The sequence below is a fragment of the Mustela lutreola genome, chromosome 2 (genome assembly GCF_030435805.1).
Source record: "Mustela lutreola isolate mMusLut2 chromosome 2, mMusLut2.pri, whole genome shotgun sequence".
NCBI classification, from domain to species: Eukaryota; Metazoa; Chordata; class Mammalia; order Carnivora; family Mustelidae; genus Mustela; species Mustela lutreola.
Genome location: NC_081291.1, coordinates 73282471 through 73302722, shown reverse-complemented (window position 1 = coordinate 73302722; position 20252 = coordinate 73282471). Strand labels below are relative to the sequence as shown.

Sequence of the window (20252 nt, the reverse complement as noted above, 5' to 3'; positions counted from 1 at the left end):
TGCGCTCCCGGAAAAGCTTAGGACCCGCTCCGCCGGAAACACTTAGAGCCGTTTCCCCTCCTCTCTAGGAACGTGAAAACGTGCGCGTCTCTGTGGTTCCCCAGCCGAGCGGCTACAGCCGCTGTTCCTTCTCTCTGAGACTGCGAGCCAGAGTTGCGGGTTCCAGGCTGGGGTCCTGCAGCGCCCTCTCTCGGTAGCTCCTCCCGGGGACATGGTCTGGCCCCCTCAGACCGCGGAACGGAAAGAAAGCATTTGTCAAAATCCAGCACCCACTCTTGGTGATTCAGCCAGGCTTCGCTGGCGTTTGTCACTCCTGGCTGCTCTTCAGGTCCTGAAGCTGCCCAGCTAGGTTCTGTGGCGGCGCTGCAGTGGGCGAAGTATGCGGGGCCCACCATTTGAACAGCCAACGGTGCATTTGTGGAGAACATGGACTACATAGCTCCGGAAACCTGGCTGTAGGAGGTCTTAGCTGTGTGAGCAGCCCCTCACACAATAGTGATACCAACCGCAAAGGACTGTTGAGGTTTAATAATTAGCTAATGGATTAGCAAAGTACTTACAGTAGTGCCTGGCGCACAGTAAATGCTTGCGGGTTGTTTTCTTTTCTTTTCTTTTCTTTTCTAAGATTTTATTTATTTATTTGACAGAGAGAGAGATCACAAGCAGGCAGAGAGAGAGGAAGGGAAGCAGGTTCCCCGCCGAGCAGAGAGCCCGATGCGTGGCTCCATCCCAGAACTCTGAGACCATGACCTGAGCCGAAGGCAGAGGCTTAACCCACTGAGCCACCCAGGCGCCCCTGTTTTGTTTTCTAATTGTCTTTTTTGCTTTCGAAGATAGAAGTGCTGTTGAGACTTCCAAGATGTGGCACAGTTTAGGGAAAAGAGCTATTAACAGTTAGCTTTTCATCCGTTTCCCACCCTATATGTGGATTTGTGTTCCAGGTCCAGCCAGGAAACAGATCTCAACTAAGGGCCCAGCAGCCTTCTGAGTGAATACTGGGTCCTTCATATTGAGTCAGATATTTTATATAGCTTCTCCTCTGCCAGTTTTCAGAACCACTCCATCCTCAAAGACTTATCAGGGCACCACACTACACAGCTAGACCTGCAGATGGGATAGCCACCATGATTTGCCTTTATTACATATTTGCAAGCCAAGCAAAAGTCTCCACCCTATCCCAAAAAGCTCTTCTTGGAGGTTGCCAATGTGGGAAGGCTCTAATACTCCTGAGAATAGCATCATAGCCATGGCTTCCACTAGCCAAGCTCTACTGTTCTATATTAAGAACTGCCCACTTGAAAGAGGACTTTGGCTCCCTCCATTCTGACCTCAAAATTTTTAGGTGGATTGTTCTTTCCAGCTTGTCTCTTGGCTCAGGAAGGAGATCTACAGGGCCAAGTATCCCCTGATGAGAACCAAAACTATCCCTTCAAGCAACAAGAACTGCTCTGAGACAGGAAGACCCTACCCCTGATTGATCCCAAGACAATGATCTTTTTTTAACCTTCACTGCCTACCTGAATGTACCCACCCACTTTGTTCCACATTTTCCTTACATAAACCTGAAGTATTTTTGGCATTTTGGAGACAGTCTTTGAGACAGTAATCTGCTCACTGAAATAAATTCCTTTCTTGTTTCACCACCACTTGTTTCTCTGCCTTTGGGTTTTGTCAGTGACGAGTGGCAAAACCTAGTCTGTTTGGGAACCCAGGATCCAGGGGCTCTTCAGCCCTGACTACATGCCCTCTTCTCCAATATTAGGGAGAATGGAAGAATGTTCTAGTACATTCTAGAAGCTGAGCAAGGTGAGGAGTCTAGCAATTCAGTATGCATCCTTTGATAATTCCAGTTTTCCAGAACTGGGTGGCTCACTCCTGCCCCCTCACCTTTGCATAGTGTACCTGAAAAACATCTATGGTTCACCAGCTCAAGAAAATACACTTCCATATTTCTCCCTGGGTAGAGGACGGAGAGTCTCTAGGCAACATGGAATCAGGAAAAGGATTTGAGATCAGGCTGCGACAGGGAAACTAAAGGGATTCATGAAAAACTGCTTTTTCATTCCTTCTCCTGCTTCTGTTCCTGCTAGGACGTATGCCCCTGCTTTACACAGGTGTTATAGAACAGATGGTGTATGTCTTCCCTGTAAAGGTCAAGGATTTAATGATTTTGTTGGAGTTTTCCAATACAACAGATAATACCTTGAAGGAGCAGGAGGCTGGCTGAGGACAAAGCAAAAGCTGGCGCCTTGCACCCCCCCCCCCTTCACCCGCTCCCCTCCATATGTGTAGCATTCCTCAGGCACTCCTGACTGCCATAAAACGATAAATAGTTAACTTGCAGAGATCACAGTCCTGCAAGGTAGGAGTCTCCCCTGGTTTGCAAATATCCTTGAGATTTACAACAAAGAAGTTACCTTATCAATAACCCTAATGTCACCCTCCCCTCCATGAAAAACCGAAGGAGGCGGAGGTAGAAGGAAAAGTAAATACTTCTAAACCTAAATCTCATTAACAGGGATGCTTGATAGCAGGAATGTAACATTCCACCAGGAGACTCCCAATTGTGTTCAAACTATCAATCAATAAGCTCAGCCCTACCCGAAACTTGTTTGTACCTGTCTATAAAAACCCTGCACCAACCCAGCTCTGGACCTCTCGGCGTTATCGGCAATGAGCGGCGCAGAGGTCGAGGTTTGAACCTGCGATAAACGACCCTTGCTGATTGGCTTTGACTCACGTCTCTGGTGGTCTTTTAAGGTGGGGGTAATACTCCATTGGCATTTCAACCTAAGGACTAAATGGGGTCTTCATGAAAGTTTTCCAAGACCAGTGGCTCATCAAGACCCCTGGTCCCAGGGCATAAGAGATTTATGGAGGACACCTAACACTTTGTTTCTGGATTATTGAGAAGACAGGTACACCAGGAAATTGTCCTCAGTAAAAACCCCAGGTCCCAGGGCACCTGGGTGGCTCAGTGGGTTAAAGCCTCTGCCTTCAGCTCAGGTCGTGATCCCAGGGTCTTGGGATTGAGCCCCGCATCGGGCTCCCTGCTCACAGGAAGCCTGCCTCCCCCCTCTCTTTGCCTGCCTCTCTGCCTGCTTGTGATCTCTGTCTGTCAAGGAAATAAATAAAATCTTAAAAAAAAAAAAAAGCTCTGAGCAAAGACAACACATTTTCCTTCCCTTTCCTTTCCAAGTCTCCCAGATGCTCTGTCTGTATGTATAGTCTGCTCTTACTTCTCTCAGCTTCTGTTTGATTTCCATCCTGTGCAAAGCCAAGGACCCTCTTGGCTCGGCCTGCAGGATCCCTTCTGGGTCCTTGGACTTAGCCACCCTGCATCAAAGCTGTTTCTTTTAAAAATATATATGTATATATAGACACACACATATATAGATTTTATTTATTTGACAGAGAGAGAGACACAGTGAATGCTGGAACACAAGCAGGAGTGGGTGCTGCTGCCCCTCAGAACAATTTGTTACTTAAACTGTAACCCCTGGAGGATTTTACTAGTTGCCAAGCACATTTAGATATGGCCTTAAGAAATACATATACTGGCAACAGGTCTTTGGGGAGAAGGATGATATACGACCGTGAAGCTGGGCAGCTGAGAGTACCTGGCTCGCTCAGGGCGGAAGGCCGCCCCTTCACAGAAGCTGGGCAGCCGGGAATGCCTGGCCCACCCAGGGTGGAACGCCACCTGCTTCAGGGAAGCCGAGCACCCGGGAATGCCCGGTCAGCTCAGGGTGGAACGAAAACCGCCTGCTTCCCTTTTCCGTTATTTCTCCTTTCTCTTCCCAGAAGCGCCCGTTGTGAGTTTGAGTCCTTTGAATGTGCTTGGTTAACTATAAACTCTGTCCTCCTCCTTGCTTGTCTGCAAGACGGGATTGTTTCTATCCAATAAAAGTGAGACTGTGGAGTTGCTCGCGGCAGCGGTTCTTTTCGACTGTTGTCCCCTGCTCCCAGTCTTTTGCAGCTGACTTATTTGTGCCTAATTCTTCTCCCGTCGCTGACTGGAAGCGGCAAGTGGGAGAGGGAGAAGCAGGCTCCCTGCCAAGAGTCCAACATGGGACTTGATCTCAGGACCCCGGGACTATGACCCAAGCCAAAGGCAGACGCTTAGCAACTGAGCCACCCAGGTGTTAGGATCCATGATGAAAAGAACGAGACTGACAGAAAGCGAAAGTCAAGCAAAGCTTTATTTCACACCAAGCATCAAAAATCAAACCGACCAGTCAGGGCTGTCTCTCTTCCAAGAGGCGACGATGATGATGACCCCAACAACGCTGCTCCAGACAACTCTGCTACCCCAGCCTCACAGACTAACTTTTATAGAGGTGGTTAAGCCTGGCTTATACACAGGTGGCCAGTGAGATTGCAACACACAGAGAAAACTGCACAGTCATGCTAAGTCGGCCATACAGGTGGCCAATTGAATTTCAATTTACCATAGTAAATAGTAAATATATGCGCGTCCTACTGATTGGATGTCTCCACTGGCCTGGCCCGTCCTTGTATCTGGGCTTTGCAAGTAAGTTCCTCTGGGAGGGGCAGGGTCAATCTAAGTTTACAACCAAATGGCTCCCTATGGCTAACCAGGCCCTTACACCAGGCATCCTAAAGCTGTTTCTTCTAACCACTTTTAAACAAGAGCACCTTCCCTATATTATGAGGGCAATGTGTTTAAAAACAAAAAACATTAAGGCCATTTATTACAAGTCAATTAGACTGTTATACTATTAATCTCCACGGGAAATATATTATATATTTCCAAGCTCAAAAAATTACAAATTATTCCAGAACACAAATTTCATTAAGATAAACACAATTGGAGCAACCGGAGGCTCAGTGGTTGGGTGTCTGACTCTTAATATTGTCTCAGGTTATGATCTTAGGGTCATGGGATCAAGCCCCATGTCAGGCTCCATGCTCAGCATGGTGTCTTCTTGTCCCTCTCCCTCTCCCCACTTGCATTCTCTTTCTCTCTTTTTCTCTGTCTCTCTCTCTCTCTCTCAAACAAATAAATGAATAAAATATTTTTTAAAAAGAGAAACAATTATTTCAACATCTGACATAGCACAAAAATGTCATTTCTCCCATTAATTACAATATGGCTGTGTGACCATCTTGATTCAGCATTGTCTTAGGAAGGTATTATATACAATACACTTAAGACTTTACAAAGTACACGTATAATATCTAATGTCCATTTATCTGCATATTTATGCCAAAAAAGAAGAAATATGAAACTAATGGAAATGATGCTAAGTTATCACTGCTATAATCTAGCTAATGACAAATACCTTGGGAAAACTTCATGCACCGTTTACATATGGTTGAGAAAGATTTAATTAGCAAAGTTTTACAAAATTTTATTGAAAATGAGGTAACCACAGAAAGCAGAAGCAGGTGTGTTTAGGTGGCTCAGTTAGTTAAACATGTGATTCTTGATTTTGGCTCAGATCATGATCTCAGTGTCCTAAGATCAAGCCCCACATTGGGATACTGGAGTGGGTCCTTCTATATCAAAGAAACTCATTTTTTTTTTTGAGTCATGCTTTTATACTCAACCTAATCAGAAGAATTTATACACACACACACACAAATGTATACACTGTTGTATATACATTTTACATATGTATATACGTATAGAATGTTTATAAATTCTGGACCCTTTGGTCATCCCTACAATATAGCCAGAATCTGTCAGGTAGCAATAATGATTGCAGTGCCCAGATGTCACTCAAAATATCTCTATCTCCAGTTACTCCAGCAACTTGGAAAGTCCTTTTCCCTGTACCATGTAAATAGTGCTCACTACAGAGCCAAATGGTATGTAAAGATTATATCTCTTCTATTGCACAACTTTTTAAAAAATTCCTAGTTGCATATTTTCTACTGCTTGACTTTATGATATCCTAGTTTGGTTTGGGGGGGGTTTGTTGTTGTTGTTTTACAAACCCTTCTTGGTATTGTTGCTGGGTGAACTGGGGAGACCTCGGGCCCTGGGGCCTTGACCCAGACAGACCCAAAGGAGATGCTGAGAGTTCTTGGACTTGTCATGAGAATGAACTCAAAGACAGACACACAGCACAGTGGTTAAGTGACACAAGAGGTAAAGTTTATTAAAGTGAAAAGTACATTCTAGAGATAGGAGAGCTGGTGAGCTCGAGAGAGAGAGATGGATGCCCAGGCGTTGGGTTTCTATCTTGTATTGACAGCTGTTAACTAGAGGGAAGAATCTTCATTATCTGGGGTGTGAAGCAGGGTTTCTTCCTAATTTGGTCAGGAGTTTCCTGTTATGGCATCCACCATCTTGGACTTGTTTGGTTTGATCCGGCTTATTATGGAGTGCTGCCAGGACAGGACTCGGACCTTCCTAATAGTTGGCCATGACTTCCTTAGTGCTGCCCTCCAGGTGTCCTATTAGAACCTATCTTTCTGCCCTTAACAGTATGAACACACAAATTTCCAGCCCTGCTGCTGAGCATGGACTGTTTAGCGTGGACAATTGTCATGCTGAATCCACAATTTCCCTACAATGGACCCATGCTTTTCTGGACGTGATGTCCTCCTCATTCTTCCTTCTTTTGCTGAGCACACCCTTTAATAATGAAGATGTTTAGTCATATCTTCAAGGCCATTTATATATAGAAATGTCCTTCTCCCTTTCATATATCCCCAGCCTGGCTTTTATGGACTCAAACTTTCTTCTAAGGAAACTTTCCCTCACACTCAGTGTATCTTCTTTCATTCTGCTATCATTTGCCCAATGTTCCTGTTCTGACTACAAGCCTAAATCCTATTTCCAAAACTAATTCCATTAGTCACTGAGTATCTGAGAAAAACTTTCCTGTTAAGTGTAGGAAAAGCACTTACATTTTTTTTCTTATCTGTACAGTTTACAAAGGTTTTTCTCTCCATCAAAGATGTTATTTTTCCTGTATTGTATATAAGGCATTATTCTAGATGGGCTTTTATTGTTTTATCTTGTCATTGATTAAAAAAAAAAAAAACACTAACCCACTGCAGAATAGGTCTCTGAAATCTACTATTATGATCAACTTCTTTATAAACTATCTGCCCATGAAGGACTATTACAAACAATTTAAGACATACAGTCTCAGTCTTCTCAGTGTTCCCATCCCCATATGATGGGCTATGAATAGGACAAATTTCTGTCCATCAACTAGAGCCACAGAGATCCCATATTTTTCTCTCCTGCTCTAAACTGCTACAATGGTTTTTCAGGGTTTTCTTCATAAGTACTACTGGAAAACAGTTAATAAATATAATTTTCAGAAACCAAAATCATTGTCTTTTTTCCTACAGTTTTGTTTGTTTGTTTGTTTGTTTCTTTTTTTTCTTAAGAGATCTGGGATTGACTCAGACTGTATCTGGATACACTAATCTTGCATTTTGATTTTTTTTTTCTCCCAAATCCTACCTATTGCCTACCCATTATAAAAGAATGAAATAAAAGTTCCCTGAATCCCCCTGTGAGGGTCATTAGCAAGCTAATGAAGATAACCCATAAAGAGAATTCACAGTAGATGCAGGGAAGTTTTCTCACCAAAATAGTCTTAAGTCCTTCCTGGGGGAGAGCCCTTCCTGAGTAGGCACTGCTTCAGAGTGACAGCAAGGCTGAATTAGAAGTGGCAGTGCTACATAAAAGCTCTGTATAGTTTGAGAAATTGGGATAGGCTGAGAAGAATAGGAAAGGCCTCAATGTACTCTTCTGGATTTTTAAAAATCTTGCTTAATGGACTTCTTTCAAATGAAGAAAGCCAGTTTCCATCCCAGTTATGACCATGATTTCCTCATAGAGTTTATCATTAGGTCACTGTTTAGAAACATTACATATGGGGCGCCTGGGTGGCTCAAAGGGTTAAAGCCTCTGTCTTTGGCTCAGGTCATGATCTCAGGGTCCTGGGATTGAGCTTCGCATAGGGCTCCATGCTCAGCAGGGAGCCTGCTTCCTCCTCTCTGCCTGCTTCTCTGCCTACTTGTGATCTCTGTCTGCCAAATAAATAAATAAAATCTTAAAAAAAAAAAAAAGAAAAAGAAATATTACATATTCAGAACACGTGGGTGGCTCAGTCAGTTAAGCGTCTAACTCTTGATTTCAGCTCAGGTCATGGATCTCAGGGTTATGGAATTGAGCCCCACATGGGATTCAACAATCAGTGTGAGTCCACTTGGGATTCTTGCTCTTCTCCCTCTGTCCTTCCCAACTCATATATGCTTGGCCTCTCTCTGAAATAAATAAATAAATAAACAATACCTTAAAAAAAAAAAAAAGAAAAATTACGTTTTCTTATAGAAACAATGAATGATAATGTTCTGTATGCTCTCCCGGGCTAGTTCATGGGAGCCTAAATTCCTCTAATTGTAATTAAAATACATATCTAAATTGAAAATAGTGGAAAATTAAATTATCCCATTATATGAAATAAAAGGTGTGTGGCTGGAGGAGAGTGGTAACACAAATATGTGGCAGAATGTGCAAAACCCTTGCAGACATAGGTCCCTAGGGAATGTCCTATCTAGTTCAGGGCCGATGCTCCACTGAGCCTTCACCAAATGTCCTACAATGCTTTAATAATGACCATCTTCATCCCCCACAGCAGCCATTTGAGAAGGAAAACAAAGGGAGAGTAGAAGTAGGAAAGGAAGCTCACAGGTTCTCCTACTTACCTGTACTGACATCTCTCAGGACCTTTCTTTTTTCTGGGATTTTATTTATTTATGTGTCAGAGACTGAGAGAGTGAGCGCACAAGCAGGGAAAGCAGCAGGCAGAGGGGGAAGGAGGCTCCTTCATTGAGCTTGTTCCCAGGACCATGGGGTCACGTCCTGAGCCGAAGGCAGACACTTAACCAACTGAGCCACTCAGGCATCCTTCTCAGGACCTTTGCGCCAACCTGTGTCCAGAGATCTGGGCTCATGAGACCTCCCCTTGCTCCAGCAAAGCTATTAGAACAGGAGAGTACCGGGCATCACAGTTGATTCTGGAACTCCTTTCAGCCCATCCTCTGCTTTTAGCAGGTGGAAAGGGAAGTGAAACACCCAGGAGGACAAGGTAGGTGAATCTTAGGAGCCCTTGCACCTGTCTCACTCGGGAAGAAACTTAAGAAACTTACCTTATGAGGGCCTATCTGAATATGCGCTAAAATAGGGGTAGCAGTAGAGGACCAAGATCTCAAGAAAACAAGGGTGAGGTAGGAACCAAGGGTTTAAGGAGGACATCAGAAAACTTTTCATTTCCCATTTTGCCCAGAGCAGAGCCAGAAGAGGCTCTGCTCTGGGCAAAATGGGAATTGGGGAACCTCTGTTTTAATACTAAAGAGAACCTAGGGCTCCTCTCAACCAGGAACCTCTGAGTCTGATGACTGGGGAACTCAGCTCACAGAGTTATGAAAACTGAGCTGAGGAGAGACACCTGTGCCTGTAAGGGGAAAAGAACTAGGAAGCTCCAAGGTACAGAGGTTGAGTCCTAGAGGAAAGAGAGGACTTACCTAGAGAAGCTACAGTCCCATAAATCTCCAGCACCACATCTTGAGGCAGGTTCTTAACAGGCATTAGGCTGGCCTGGTGTTTCTGGGTGAGGTACACAACCATGTCCTTGAAGGTCACTGTGGCTGACAAAACAAAAATTTCCTACTCAAGCCCTGAGCTAGGCGCAGAAGGGGAGGCATGATCAGTCAAAAATTAGCTGATGAGATGAAGATTGTGATAGAAAAAGAAATACTATGCCCAGAAAATCAATTAAAAATTGGACATGATCTATAGTTTACACACACACACACACACACACACACACACACACACACACACTCCTTCACTGAAAAACATAAGAGCTGAACAAAAGACAACAGAACATGTTCCTGAATGAGAAGCATTCGTTTTATGAAACTGTCATTTCTCAAATTCATCTGTAGGTCAAGGCAATCCCAATGGAAATCATTTTTTAAAAGATTTTATTTATTTATTTATTTGACAGAGGTCACAAGTAGGCAGAGAGGCAGGTGCGGGGGAGGGGGGAAGCAGGCTCCCCGCTGAGCAGAGAGCTTAATGTGGGGCTTGATCCCAGGACCCTGGGATCATGACCGGAGCTGACAGCAGAGGCTTTAACCCACTGAGCCACCCAGACGCCCCGGAAATTATTTTTATTCCAAAATCCTAAAGAATCTAGATTCTAAAATTTATATGAAAGAATAGGTGAAAAGACTAGCTAAGAATATTTTGAGAAAATAAGAAAGGGAATTTGCTCGACCCAGATAGCAATGCACCCTATAGCAAGAGAGCAACAATTTCCTGGGTAGGCTCCTACAATAGTCTAACTAGCCCCTCAAACCTCAACAGACTTTCTATGCAGTAGCCCCAGTAATATCATAAAATCTGCATGAAGCACTCAGAAACCTTTCAATGGCCAATTGTTGCTCTTATGATGAAATCCAAAATCTCTTCCATGAGCTAAGGTCATACAAAGCAGGCCCCTGCATTTCTCTACAACTTCAGCCAGCGCCATACTTTCCCTGGGTTCTGTGTGGTCTGGTCACTTGACTTCCCTTTCTCTTCAACAAATCCAATCCTCTCCTACCTCTTGGTTTTTGTGTTTGTTCTCCCACCAGCCTGGCTGCCTCTCCCTGGTTCTTCCTTTTCTGTAGATCTCCAAGCAGACATTACCTGTTCAGTGAGACCTTCCTTTATAGCTCCAGGTAGAGGAGGCCATGCCCATGTACAAAATATCAAAGACACACAAGAAATGGCCCGGCTCACTCCGTCTGTCCCTCTCCCTTTCTTTTTCTCTTATGTCCTCTCTAACTACTGATTAGCTCATTGCCCTTGCCTTCTTTCTATTGCTTAAAAACCCAAGTATTTTAAGATTAGTTCACTCTTTAGGACATTAACATTTTGTCTCCCTGTTTTGCTCCCTTGCATTATTCTGCTCAAATATCACTGCCCTTAATTCAATGCAGAATTGTCACTTTCTATCTCCTTCCCCACCCTTCCATGTTAACATGTATCACTCCCTGATAGTGTATTATACACTCCCCGGTGCGCTGTCTGTGTCACTCATTAGAACCAAGAGCTCTGTGAAGGCAATTTTAGTGACCATTGGCACAAAGTAGGAACTCCATAAATATTTATTAAATTAATGAATCCATCAAAGTAAGAACTCAATACATTATGTAACATTAGTAATGTTCCCCAATACTGCCAAAGCCTATGTCATGGCATGGCACACACGGTGCTCGGTATATACCTGTTGAATGAAGACCAAAGTCCTAATCTTATGCTATTCTGCCTACACAATTTACACAGTGAACATATTTCTCTAAAAGACTTTTCTTGCCTGTTCAGAGACTTCATTTGTTTAAAGTGATATGGATTTATAATTCCCAGAAATTTTTACTGGCAGGTACTTCTACTCCATATATTTAAATGGATCTTCTGAATATCATGTCCTTTCTCTAATCCAAGATATTTCCCTGGATAACCTCATCTCACCTCAAACCATTTTTCCCAAACAAACAGACCCTCATGTGCATAGACACACATATATACCTTCTGTAACCATGTAGCACAGGGAACCATGTCATGCCTGAGTCCTTGACTGACTTCTCTGACAGCAAATCTAAGAAAGGTTTGCTGGATCAGGATCAACTAAGACCACACTTTCTGGAGAATAGCTGCTGAGTCCCAGCCTCCCGCTTGGTTCCCTGATTTTGGAAAAGGAAGAGCCTCAGATCTCTCAGACAGCAGAAGACCTCCAGGTGAGACTGCCCCTCTCTTGCAGTGCATAAGAGCATTACTCCCCCATCTCTCCCCACCATCCCTGGACTCCTGGACCCAGAACAATGACTATCCTATCACATCAGGGCAGCCTGGCCTCTACCCTCAACCACAGTTAGAATTACTCCTTCGTTTATTTTTTCACTCACTTGCTTGCTGGCAAGGCACAAGGCTTCTCAAAATAAGCCACTACACTCCATTGGCCAGAAGTGGGCTTCAGCTGGAGAGAATCCTGGCTTCGATGACTGCTTGGATTTGAGGAGAAAATAGTCTTTCCTGAATGTGTTCAGTGACTCTGACCATTGACAAAGATTCTGTCCTTGGCCAAACTCTAGCCAGGCTTTACAGAGCCCTTTTCTCTACTATGCCTTAACCTGGGCCGGTAAAGACCAACAAAACATTAACAGCTCAAGACCACATCCCAAGGATGACCCTAGCCCACTTTTAGAGTGTCTGTCTGAGAAAATTCAGGGCTGTCAAAAGAATTTACTGTTTGTTCCCACCAACACCTGAAGACAGGGCCCCTGTCTCCCAGTCTCTGGGTAGGAGCCAAACTTCCCTAACACCAGTCAGCAAACCCATATGGGTTTCACGTGACTTCCCCTAACCCTGTGGATCCTCCGCTCACCCCGCACCCTCCTCCTCCATTCTCGCTTTAAAAGGTCCAATCTCTTCTGACTGGTACAGAAGTCCAGTTCATCCTGGACTCCTGTCCCTCCTGTAATAATTATTACTGATTACACCTGCCCGGCTTTGCTCATCTTTGACAGCACGACTAAGAAAGGCTGCCTCTGGAGAAAAGGAGGGCAGAAGACGCCTGGACGGAGAAGGGCTACTGCACAAGAGGCAGGTGCCGGCCGGACCGCGGGTCAGAGCAGGAAAAAGATGCTCAAGTGCGCCGCTGGGTGGCAGGGGGCGCAGACCCGCTCGGACTTCCGGGAAACAGGCGATGCCAGGCAACACCTCCCGCCAATAGGAAGGCGGGCCCGACGCAGGTGCGCGCCAGGACCAAGGAACCCCGGAGCGCGTTGGCGCGCGGGTAAGCTGCCTCCTCGACCGGGCATTTCCGAGTCAAAGCCGGCCAGACCTTACAGGGGCGGAGCGGCCTCGCTTCAGAGCGGCAGTTCACGGGGACCAAGAGCGCCGGCGTCCGAGTTTCCTCTCCGCGGGAGCGCCAGGACTCCACCAACCAGCGACGAACGGGAAACACCGCTGGAGCCCGCCCTCCCTTCTAGGAAGCAGGAGGTTTCCCGCTCTGTGGTGCGCTGGTCCGGGACGCTCCCGCGCCGCGCTTGCGAAGCCGCGCGGTCTCAGGGCAGGTGTCAGTGTTGCGGATGTCCAGCGGCGGTATGGAGGGTCCGGTTGCAACCCTGCCTGTGCAGACCTCAACAGCTGGCTACAGACGGGGCCGCAGGAGGGCCAGGAACGAAGGAAATGTTTGGGGATCCCACGTGCAACAGTGATGGAAAAGCCAGACTTCTTGGCTTGCAGGGCGCGTCATACAGGGAAAGAGCTGTTTGCGTCTCTGAAGCCCGCACTATTCCTGGAACCCAGTCCAGGGGCTGGACTGGTAAAAATGAAATAACAGTGGTGTGGAGTCTGTGCTCTAACCTCTGAGGTCTTAGTAGGGCCAGACTTGACATACTGAGTGCTATCCTGAGGACAAGGCCGAAAACTAGAGAATTAGCCCGAACTGTAAACACTGAAGACCCCCGAGCACATTCAATTTAGACTGGACTGTAGGAGGTCTGCCCACCGTATGCCTGATCTCTGTTAAAGGATACAAGGGCTGTCCTGAATGAGAGCTCTGTGACGGTGCTACTTAGCAATCTCAGCTTCAGGGAATCAGGTCTAGGGTAGGATCAGTTAAGGGAGATGGAGGGAGTACCTGCTGGAGGCCTATTCCTTTGGGAGGCATGGCAGTGGTAGCTAGATTAAAGGAGAAATCATGCAGCCACATTTTTATCACCACCCAACTTCAGTGTTGGAGTGGCTGTGGAAACACAAGGAAAATCAAGGAGAACTATAACAAGAAATGAACCAGATGGAGAGTTCTAACCAGGGAGCCAGGCTTGCAGCTGCTAAGTGGGGTACATACACAGACCCCAAAGAAAAAGGCCCAAGAGCCACAGAGATTCACTGTCACTCAACCCGTGGCCAGAAGAGCCTGCTTACTCCAAACACAGAGCATAGGGAAATCAGAGGGGGACATAACCTCATTTCCTGTAACTCCAGCTCTTCCACCCCAAAACTAGCCAATCACAAATCATCAACAAGAGATCTGAATGCACAGACTGAAAGCTTACTCTGAACCAAGAAACATTAATGGAAGATGATCAACACTGCCCACAGAGAGCTGTCAAAGGTAAATTCCTAAAAGCTTCCAGTCACTGGGGAAAAAATACCCTGAAGCTTCTCCTCAGTTATCTTAGTTGTCAGGAGACCTGAAAAAACAAAAACAAGAGAAAAGGTGCGCTCTCAGAAGTCTGCAAGATACTTTCCCGGTGTCTGATCAGCTCAGTTAACTCTTCCCCTTACCAGAGTGGGGCCCTAGCAGCCTCACTCACACTATGTGGCATAACCCCTTGGCCAGGAAGAGTAGACCAGTGGACACCTCACCTAAATTGGGCAGATCAGATTCTCTCCCCCAGGGATGTGCCACAGTCTTGGAGATTGTTTGGGCTGCTCCCTGGAATGGGGTTGTAAACACGAAACTTGTGGCAACTTCTACTACGTGCCTAGAGACAGAGAGTGCAGCAAACAGGGAAGAAGGGATCAGAAATGAAGAAAGAGGGGTGTCTGGGTGTCTCAGCCAGTTAAGCATCTGCCTTCAGCTCAGGGTTCTGGGATGGAGCCCCACGTTGGATTCCCTCTTCAGCGGGGAGCCTGCTTCTCTCTTCCCCTCTGCTGTTTCTCTCTATCCCTCTCTCTCAAATAAATAAAATCTTAAGCGGGGTGGGTGTGGTGGTTGTGGGGAGAGAAGTGGAGAAAGAGCAGAGACTGCCTGTTGTTCCCTCTTGGGTTTTCCAGGCTCCAGATCTCCTGCTGCATTCTTGCCCTTGGTGCCAGGCTATACATAGGAATCCTTATAATTAAGTGTACTTACTTGCACTGAAATAGGTTTCTGTTATTTTCAAAGTGTCCTAAATAACATTGCCAACTCACTGACAAAGGCAAAAGTCTCAAACTAAACAATTCTGATAACATGATACCCATACCCTTTTCCTGAAGGAAGTGGACAGTCCTCTTGCTTGTGTTAAACTAATAAGTTTGGGAGGGAGGGGAGAGTCAGTATGTTCATAGTCATTTCACTTTTAGAGAAAATAAAACTCTTGGAAGAACTCTACATTGGATTTTAAGTGATGTATGAGTTTATTTTTACAGATTCATCCTTTCTGTGAGCAATACATGGCCCTTGTCAAAAAACACCTGCATGCCTATTGAGTGCCAACGACTGGCAACACCAGTTCCTGTGTTAAGAATAGCACATCAGTCAGCCTTTGACACCTACTAAGTTCTATGGAGCCTGTATCACAACAATGTGGGGAACCCTACCTGCCTGCTGAATTAATGATAAAAGAAAAAAATAAATGAGACAATAATAGTCACCATCATCAGAAACCCATAAATCTATTGGCTGTGAGGAATCAAAAGCCATTTTTCGGCCCAGAGCTGATATTTATTTTTCCGTACACTCCTTGCTTCCTTCTAATCTTGAACTACATTGAGAAGTTCTGCTTATCTTCAGAGGCTCTCACCTCCCTCCACTTCCTTCCTTGCTATAATCCTCCCAGAAACCCTGAGGATGTGTTGGGGCTTGTGGGAAATAAGTAAGACACTTTTATATATATCACATGTGTGTGTGAGAGAAATAATGATGAAGAAACCAGTCATTGTCATTTTCCTACATTTTGACTGTTTTCCTTAACAGTGATACTAGGAGAGGGATCTTTGCATTTTGCATAGTCTGGAAGCTCGACTATAGCTGGGAAGGTTAAGTTTGGTTCTGCCTTTTCTTCTCCTGAATTCTATATATTACACAAACCTTATCAAGCAAGAAAATAAAGAAAAACCACCAACATCCCACAAACCATTTAAATTTCTCCCTATGCTAAGGGTGATGGAAATTTTATCTTGGTTACACAACTATATTCTTTTGTCAAAACTCACCAAACTGCCTACTTTAAAAGGGTAAGGCCTATTAAGTATATCTCAATAAGTCTAACCAAAGCCCAGACCGAAATGCTTCTTTATGCCCTCCCTTGCAGACATAATTGTAAGGTGTTATCCTAACAGTATACATATCTTTTCCTTAGTGCTCTATTCCTGCTTAACTTTAAAGTACCTTTCCATGCTTCTACACTGTCCTGAGGCAGTGATTGCAAGAAGGATCAGGGTCCATACCATCAGAGAAGTATGGTCAAACCAGTGACATCATAACATCTGGTAAGATTAGTACCCACCAACAGGAGGTGTCTGGGTGGTTCAGTTGATTGAACATCTGACTCCTGGTGTCAGCTCAGGTCATGAACACAGGGTTTTGAGATCAAGTCCTGCATCTGACCAGCATTTAGCACAGAGTCTGCTTGTGATTTGTGATTCTCCTTCATCCTCTCCCTCTGCCTCACCATCCCCCCAACCTCACTCAGCTCATGCACCACAAACAAATAAATACATAAAATCTTAAAAAAAAAAAAAAGATTAGTGTCCACAAACACTTCTTGGTGTTAATTATGAAAATTAACTTAAAAGTACCAGGACTCAAAAATGCAGATTTAATCACAGAGGATGTGGAGTAGATGTGAGAACACATCTGAGTGTGTGTATGGTTAGTTATGAGCTCTCCTCTGAGGCAGGAGCTACAGCAAGACAGGGTTAGGTTTCTCTCCTTCCCTCGGAGGCTCATCAGTCTGAGGCCAACAAGTTTGCTCCATGTAGAATTGAGATGGCTACATCTAGGCACCTGTGCTCTAACCCACGGTCCCAGATCACTTTTCGTACCAATGTGTTTGCGTGGGCACTGAAATTAAACAAGGAAGTGTACAGGAATAGAAAAGGAACAAAAAGAGAAAAAGAGAACCACAAAAGAGAACCACATCCCCTTCCAATCAAGTTTAGAGACAATCTACATTCTTGCTATCAATGCTGACTCATCACTTCATATTCTTTCTACTGGTTATTTCCTTGGTCTATTGCTTGGTTACACAGGATCCTCATCATGGTCATTATTGAGGTAATAAGAAGTCCCAGGCTCCCATTCTACATAGTGAGCCTTGCTCCTGCCCCACCAAATGGCCCTCCATAATTCCTGAAAGCCATCACTAGATACTTTCTCTGCTTACCTCCTCCCATGGGCTTTGCATCTTCCCTATTTCTTAAATTACAACAGGCCATGCCATTGGAATGCCATATCCTTAAGCTCCCAAATGTTCTGTAAACTCTACCTAATGTAGTAGGAAGGCAGGTGCAGACTGATGGTACAGGCCCAAACTGGACACCATAAAGGACAACTCCTAGCATTTTCTACCCAGGGGATAGAAGTTTTAGAATCAAACATGGTTCTCAAACACCGTGAGAACATAAATAGAGTTGGGAAAACAATAATGACCACACGGACCCAGAAGACAAACAACACAGGCATGGTCAGGAGCTCAGGGAAACTGATAACTCTAAGTGGGTGGGTGGTCAAGCCCATGAAGGAGCTCATGGGGAGGATTTGGGCTCCCAGGAGAAAGAAATGCACTACTTGAACAGGGGAAGGACTAGCCATATCAGAGGAGGGGAGCAGCATGAAGAGAGGCAGGGAGGGAGGAAGGAACGCGGGGCGTGGGGAAGATGGGGCAGCCCCTGGCACGGAGGGGGCAGAGTGCTCATGCTGGGCAGGCAGAGAGGGGTGGCCAGAAGCAGGGCAATGGGGTCCAACTGTGGCTGGCCCTGCCACTTGTGTGGCTTTCTTGCGAGCATGCAACTTCTGGTGCTGAGTGAAACTTGCACTCTACTTGAAGACTTTCCCGCACACCCTGCATTCGTAAGGCCTCTCCCCAGTGTGGAGCTGCTGATGCTGGACCAGGGTGACCTTCTGATTGAAGGCCTTCCCGCACTCCTGGCAGCTGTAGGGCTTTTCCCCAGTGTGGATGCGCTGGTGCACTGTAAAGCGGGAGCTACAGCTGAACGTTTTCCAGTACTCTTTGCACTTGAAGAGCTTCTCCCCTGTGTGGAGCCGCTGGTGCTGGAGAAACACGGAGCTCCAGCTGAAGGCCTTCCCGCACTCCTTACACTCATAGGGCTTCTCCCATGTGTGGATGCGCTGCTGGAGGAGGACTGCACCTCCAGCCTTCCTGAATTCCAATCTCTCTTTTCTCACAGCAGGGAGACTCCCATCATTTCCCCCACACCCCTCCCCGCGTCCATGGCCATGGTCCTCACCCAGGTCCCCCTTTCCTTTCCTCTGGCCCCCGAGCCCCCTCCAACACTGCCCCGCCCTACCAGCAGCCCCCCATGGCGGCCGGCTGAAGCGCTGGTGAGCCTCCTGCCGTGGAGGCGGAAAGGCAGGGTTTTGACCGGCCGCCCATACAACGGGCCGCCCTTTTGGGGCCAGGGTCCCGCGATGCTGGGGCTGGGGTGGCCAGGGGTCAGGGGTTAAGGGGCTTGAGGGGACCGGGCTCAGGGGCTGAGGCTTTCAGGGACTGTTGGGAGGCCGCGGCGTTAGCCAGGGTTCAGAGCAGTGGCGGCCAAGGGAGAGGGAGGGAGGCCGAAGGGGGAGAGAGAAGAGGAAGGCCAAAGACAAGCGTTTGGGGGCGAAAAAAAAGCCTACAGCACCCGGTATTCCCAGGCGGTCTCCCTTCCAAGTACTAACCAGGCCCGACCCTGCTTAGCTTCCAAGATCAGACTAGATCCGGCGCATTCAGGGTGGTATGGCCATAGATGCCTACTGTGGCAGCTGGCCTCCCCAAGAGCCTGATGCGCGGTTCCTGGGCCCCGGCGCGAGCTGCGACTCCCCTCTCCGCCTGCCCTGGGCCTGGCGCCTGCCTCCCAGCCCGCCCGCCCAGGGGCCCAAATGCCTGCGGCACCGGGGCCTCGCCAAAGTCGGTCCAGGCACTCTCCCATCCCGGGACTCCCTAGCCCGGCCTCAGTGTGCCTCCCCAGGTGGCAACCGGGTGCGTCCTCGGGGCGCGCGCGCTGTGTCCTCAGCGCCCCCCAGCGCCCACCCAGCGCCCTGGGCCTGGCCCAGCCGGCCACCTGGCCTTCCCTCCTCCTCTCCTCTCCTCTCCTCTCCTCTCCTCTCCTCTCCTCTCCTCTCCTCTCCTCTCCTCTGTTCTCCTTTGTTCTCTTCTCCTCTCCTTGTTCTGCTCTGCTCTGCTTGGCTCTCTCCTCTTCTCTAACCCACCTGGCTTCCAGCCCACCGAGGACAGGGACGTTGTCACATCCCAGTCCAGAAGCTGCAGCCCTGCCCTTTAATCCCAAGGCAGTCTCCCTGGCTCTGAGATAGTTTGGGAGAGAGGTGGGCCCTAGTGACAAAAGACGCACCTGGAGAGGAGTGCTCTACAGAACTGCTTCTTCAGAGCCCAGGGTGTGTTCCTTTCCGCATCCTGCACCAGGTACTTTGCCTAGCCCTCCAGCCAGACTGGGAGGCAGTAGCTCATGGAGGGATGCGTCCTTGACTGGATTCCTCCTCATGGGTTCCCACAGCGCACCTCCCAGATGCTGTCACACAGGCATCACACCGGCTGTCCCTCTTCATGAGCTACTTGCGTGGAAACGGCTTTGCTGACAGGAAGGCGTCTTAGCGTTTCTTGCATAGGGCTCTTGGCATCGGCTTCTTAACCTAAGCTTGGAAGCCAGGGAGGGGGCTTGGTCTTAAGGCCCAGGGGCGACACTGGAGTGAAGATTGGGGACCTTGAAGCAGCCTCCGTCTGCAAGAGGCAGGTGTTGCCGAAGTGTGTGGGACAGCTCGGGGAACGTGTTTGGTGCTTCCCGGTGAGCGCGAAACACGTCTGTGGCGAAGGGGCCTTTTGGCTCTGATAGCAGCAGCGAGAGATGGTGCAGCCGCACACATGGGCTTGCGCAGGAACACCCGTGTAGCGCACAGTGCGTAGGGGGCAAGAGGAAATCGGAAAGCACCTCACCTAGGACACCGAGGTGTGTGCAGAAGGTTCCGTTCAATGAACGCCTGGTTGCCTCAGGAGGGGCAGCACGCTGCCATGCACTCCACTCTTAGGAACAACAGGGCGGGGAAAGCCACCATTCGTCTAGCATTGTTCTGGAAGCCAGAGCCCATGCCCGGTGCCGAAGAGGCTCAGGGCCCAAACCGCCGTGAGAGCCGGTCACCCCAAAACAGCATCCTCCCAGGCAGAAGACAGCAGTGCTCTCCACAGGGTGTGTGGAGGCTTGAGGAACGTACCAGGCCCTTCCCTGGGAGCGAGAAACAGGTCTGCTGAGAGAGCAGCCTTCC

General features: G+C 47.2%; 1 pseudogene; it reads right to left on the bottom strand.

The window, feature by feature from the left end:
• Positions 1 to 18607: 18607 nt before the first annotated feature.
• LOC131826054 (5S ribosomal RNA) lies at positions 18608 to 18726 on the bottom strand (annotated as a pseudogene).
• Positions 18727 to 20252: the final 1526 nt, after the last annotated feature.